Source organism: Monodelphis domestica, chromosome 4 (genome assembly GCF_027887165.1).
Source record: "Monodelphis domestica isolate mMonDom1 chromosome 4, mMonDom1.pri, whole genome shotgun sequence".
Taxonomy (NCBI): Eukaryota; Metazoa; Chordata; class Mammalia; order Didelphimorphia; family Didelphidae; genus Monodelphis; species Monodelphis domestica.
In genome coordinates this window covers 424,035,683-424,041,476 of record NC_077230.1, presented here as the reverse complement: position 1 = coordinate 424,041,476, position 5,794 = coordinate 424,035,683, and positions in this window count along the sequence as shown.

Below are 5,794 nucleotides of genomic sequence, written 5' to 3'. Positions count from 1 at the left end.
GGGAAGGTAGTCAGGGGTTGGCTCTCCTCCCCCCCCCCCCCCCCCCCCCCCCCCCCCCCCCCGCTTCAGTAGGGAAATTGACTAGGCTTTTCTTTTTAGCTGTAATAATGCTAGGGAATTTTGAATCAGGTCAGATTCTAGGAAAAAGTTAGATAGGTAGGCCAGAAAAATAAATGTTTTGGAAAGGTAAAGAAAATTAGATCTCCTACAGATATGCAGGGACAAAAGGCTCTCCTCTCAATCTCTAAAAAAGGTGTCACAATCCACAATTCTCTCTTCTTTTTATATCTTCTCAGATAGCTCCCACAAAGGAAGTGGGAAGTGTCTGAGGAGCTTGGGGAAGAGGGTCCTGAGAGATTTAGTCTCCCAGGGTTCAGAGCCATTTTAAAATGCACAGAGATAAGAGGGAAATAGCAGAGAGAGAAAGAACAACCAATATTTGCTAGACAAATTGACAAAAACCAATTGGGGGTATTCCCCTTTGGCATAAAAGTGTACATTCAAAATACATATGTTCAACCCCCTTCAGTTCAATTAATTGCACCCCAAAGCATTCTGCGTCTATTTGATGCAATGTAGGTTTCTGTGGCCATCTTTCTCCAAACAGTTTATTTTCTGGATTTAAGGAGTTAGAAAGCTTCTTTTCTTGACATTATTCTCAAATAGAATTTTAAATTATGGATTTTATAAAAATAGAAGAAGAATTAAACTTTGGGAGAAAAAATTCACAGTCAGAATTAAAATATAAAAAATCTCTATAAAAATTTCTGGGGTAAAGTGTAATAAGCTCTTAACAGGCCCTTGCATTAGGGTCTAATTAAATTAATTTCTGTCCCACAATTCTGTAGGACAAAATGCAAGAATATTGCACTCAACCTTTATCTTCCAGGACTACAGGAATTTACCATACTGTAAGAGAGAAAAAAGGACTAGAGTTTCTGTGTAAATGGAAAGTGTCATTCCTTGATCTGACTTTATCTTCACTCTCAGGTATAGGGGAGCCACAATGATAGCCAAATTTTGGTACTTGTCCAAATGTGGGATGGGGGTGACCTGCGTCTTAAGAATGTCAAACAAATGTAACCTCCAAACTCAAACAAGTCCTCTGTCTTGGCACAGTTTCTCATCAGTCCCACCAGGATTGGTTTGGTCTTAGTCCAAAGTTTTGTCTATGCATTAATAGTAGAACAAATGTATATATTATGCTTATATTACTGAAAATCATAAATACAGATTAATATTGATTATATGCACTTCAAATTTAAGAAATAATGAAGAGGAAAAATTCAGACATTGTATTAAAATGCAAAGGAAAGCAATAATAAAATGAAAATTCAGGAATACAATGTTTTCCCAAAAGCAGTCTCCACTTGTCTATGGACTTTTATCTCCAATGAATGTGACAGCATATAGTATAGTATAGTATAGTAGTAGTCTCTCGGTAACCAAGGATGATGATTGTCTTTGTGTGTTTTTGTGCACAAAGACACTTGTGCATGAAGATTTAAGTGGAAAAGTTGATGCACAGGGACATTCCCACTCTCTCGGCATTGGAAGCCTGGGTCCAATGGCACAAAAAGTCGTTACACCTGGAGATTTCCTCAGCTGCATTGGATGGCCGTGTTGTCCTTTGTGCTCCAACACGCCCTAAGCACTCCACAGTGCCTTGCTGCGTCACCATCTCAGCCTTTGAACCTTCTTATTGGTTTCTTCCGTCTGTTTGGCCGAAGCAGTCTTCACATGCTGGGTGAGCAAAGCCCTGGTTCACCAGGGGTCGACGACCCAATGGCTACCCTCACAAGGTTTAGCCGGCCTGTTGAAGCCGTTGCCCGGGGTATGGCCGGTGCCACATGCTAGCAGCTACTGGGAGCCACAAGTGAGAGCTGGGTGTCAGGTGAGGGTCAGAGGCTGGAGAGCTGCCCTAGGAGGGCACAACAAGCCCTCCATACCAAAAATATTACTCCTCCCTGAGCACCCCATATACCCTGTGACAGTATATAGTCAATCAGTTTCAATAGAAGGTACTCTCTGTACATACTCCAACTTTAAAGCTATTGGAGTGGTTAACAACATTTGAAAAAATTCTTTCCAGGAAAGCTGAGTTGCTCCAGTATGCTGGTTAACCTTTATGTATACCACATATCCTGGGTTGAGATCATGAAGTGAAAAGTCTATTGGTCCTGCTTGTTCTTCAGCTTCTGATTCATGGAGTTCTTGCAGTTTGTTCTGCAATCCCTGTATTTAGGAAGAAAAAAGTATCTCCAACTAATAGTAATATGTATGCAGGAAAAAAAGGATTAGCCTGTATACAGGGGGATGTTCAAAAAGCATCTCAAATTGTGATACGTGTAGATCTTCTCTAAGCCTGCTCCTAAGATAAAATAAGGACCAGAGGGAGAATTTCAGACCATTTTAAATGAGTCTCAATGCATAGATTTGCAATCATAGTTTTAAATTCTCTGTTCATTTTTTCAATTTGGCCTGAGCTCTAGAGATGTTATGGTACATGGAATCTTGGTGTTGTCCCCAAACAAGAATATACTTGAGATAAAAGTGAATTGGTTAAATGACTTCCTCTGTCTGAATCAATACATTCAGGCATGCCAAATGGAGGAATAATCTCTTTTATGCTGGGACTCGGGCAGTAGGAAATGCTTCTGTCCATCTAGTCAATTGATACACTATGAGTAGACAAAATTTATAATGTCCAGTTTTTGACATACTTATGAAATCTATTGGCAGGTGTTCAAAAAGTGTGTAAGTCAAAGGACACCCAGTAAATGTGTTACCATGAAAAGCATGTTGTTTATATGCTTTGCAGGTGGTGCAAGCTATGTACACACTTTATATGATATAGTAGTTATATCAGGGGCTATCCATACTCTCTTAACTGAGTCTACAATAACCTGGGTGCAAAAGTGACAATTTTTATGCACAGAATGGAAAATTTGTTGATAAAAAACTTCTAGGGAGAGTAATAGAGAGAAAAGGAGACGGGACTTGAAAGAGGCTAGACTAAGAGAAACAGATGCTTTGAAGGACTGATTTCTGAATAGCACCTTCCCTCTTCCTCCACTAACTGAGTAGGTATAATGGAGTCAGTCCTGACCAGACCAGAAGGTCAGTCATCCTTCCCAACCTTCTTCTTTTTTTTTTTCTCCCTCTTATTACACAGACTTGGAGACAGTTCTTCTGTAGTATATAAGATCTAATTTATTTCTTGAAATGAAGAGAAAGAAATAGAGAGCAGAGGGTAGAGGGAAGAGGGACCAAAGGAAACCCTGCCAACTATGTTCTATGGCTGCTTTTGATGGTGGAATTAAAACTGTCTTTCAAGGAATATAGTTTCCCTTGGGGAAATTGTGATCCAGGGTGATTTTCAGTTTAGGGCAGAACACTTTTCTTCACCTCAGCCAGGTAAAAGGGTATTGGAAGAGAAAATCTCCTAACCAGCTCTTTTTCAGTCTTAGGTTAGAGAATGACCAGAAACTTCTCTGACCAACAGCTTTCTTCTTTTGAATCTTCCATGGAGTTCCCCCTTTCCCCTGCAGGTTCCTGAATGTTCCATTTGCCTCTCCAGGTATTTTCTTCAACCTTTGCAGGTTCCCCTTTTTTCTTGGCAAATTCCTTGTTTACAGGAGCAGGGACATTCCATACTCCATTAATCTGTTTTGCTTAAATTTTTTTTTCCATTTTTCTACCTTTTTCATTATAGGAAAGTGATCAATTTAAGTCATCAGTGGTTATTCATGTTAAAATTAATTCAGGCCCTTCTATGGCCACTAGCTTTGCAATGATATCTGCCTGGTCATTTTCCTTAGAAACAGGGTCAGTGCCAATTGTATGGGCAGAGCCATGAATTATGGCTAGGGCTTCAGGTAGCCAGAGAGGAAAAAGAACTTCATTAATCATTTTGGAATTATTTATCGATTTTCCAGCTGAAGTTAAAAATCCCCTCTGAAGCCATAACATACCAACTGAATAATAAATTCCAAATACATACCTAGAGTCTATAAATTGTTGCCTTTTTATCTTTGACAATTAAACAGGCATGTTTAATGGCTATATGTTCTGAACCATGAGCACTTTCTTAAAGGCAGTGAAGCTGACCACACAGTGGCAAATTCTGTGACTACTGGAGCTCCAGGGTAACACATACCATCCCTCATGAAGGAAGAACCATCAGTAAATAAGACTTGATCTGGGTTGTATGAGGGAGTATCCAGGGGATTATCTCAAGGACTTTCAGCCATGGACACTAGTATCGCAATGTTGTAGCACTTCCTCTAAAACTGGTAAATCTGGAAGCAAGTTGGCAGCAATCTGGAAGTAAGAGTTGTACAGAGTTTTAAAGTGATATTTTCATTGCCCAACAGGGTTATATCATATTCTGTGAGTCTTTGATCTAAAAATGCCTGTGAGCTATGTCTTGGTAACAATACTTCTACTTCATGAGGGCATATGATTGTTAATGGGCATGCCAATACTATATCAGCATCTTTTCTTACTAATAAAGCTGTGGCAGCTACCCCTCTGTAGCATAGTGGTGCTCCTGAAGCTACTGGGTCCAGCTGGGCCAAATAATGATCAACCAAGCACTGAAAAGTCCCAAAGTTTGAGTTTAAACACCTGAAGCTATCTCTCTTCATTTGTGTACATGTAAATGAAATGAAAGTAAATGAATTGTTTTAATTTCGGATGCCTAGAGCAGGGTCAGATACGATAGCCTATTTTAATTGGGAAAGAGCTGACAGGCATTTTGCTTCTAATTTAAGTGGTCCAGGGACTGAATCTTTTGTTAGTGCCATAAAGGGTTTAGTAATTTCTCTATAGCAAAGGATCCATTGTCTACAAAACCCTGTTACTTCGAAGATTGCTCTTAATTGTTTCTTAGTGGTAGGAGTGCTCAATTTTTGAATATTTTCAATGTGCTTATGAGAAATAGAATGGGCACCAGCAGTTAAAATAAACCCTAAATATTCCATTTTGAAGAGACATCAGTGAACCTTTGTCTTTGAGACCTTGTGGCCTCTTTCATGTAGTTCTAAAAAAAGATATTCTTCTTGAAATACTGCGGTATTTGGTGAGGCCAAAAGAAACTCATCCACATATTTAATTAACTTACTGTTTTAAAACTTTATATTGTCTGGCTTAAAATTTTTGCAAACAGGGTAAGGCTTCCCATGTACCCTTGGGGCAAATGACACCAGGTCTTCCATGAACCTTTCCAGGTAATGACAAATATATTCCTGGAATATATGGATAGGTATCAAAAAAATAAAAAAGCTGAGCACAAGTGCACTAAAGCAAAGTAATTGACTGTACTTGGAATAGAGGAAACTATTGTGTTTGGGTTTGAAACTGTAAATCTTGAAATCTCTCAGACTTGTGAATGTTAAAAATTTTCCCATCTGGGAATTCTTAATTGGAACAAATTCCCTACTGAGAAACATTCCCCATTTTGATGTGAGAACTCGCCAGGATCAGAAATGGGAGGACCTCTACTCCAACCGTACTTAAGACTGCTTTAGGGGAGAAAACTCCTTGCTAAACAATGAAAGTACTTGGACCCATGCTTATAATAAGGCAAGGAGTTCTTTGAGCCAGGCCTGTTTTTAGAATTGATACAATGGGATGCTAGGTACCTAAAAGGGTTGGGCAAGTTTTCTCTTGATGAGATTAGTTGACGCAGCTGTGTTTTCTCTCGTTCAAACTTACTGAGGACATTGGTTGACACAGCAGCATTTTTTCTGATTCAGACTTACTGAGGAGATTGGTTGACTTAGCAGGAATT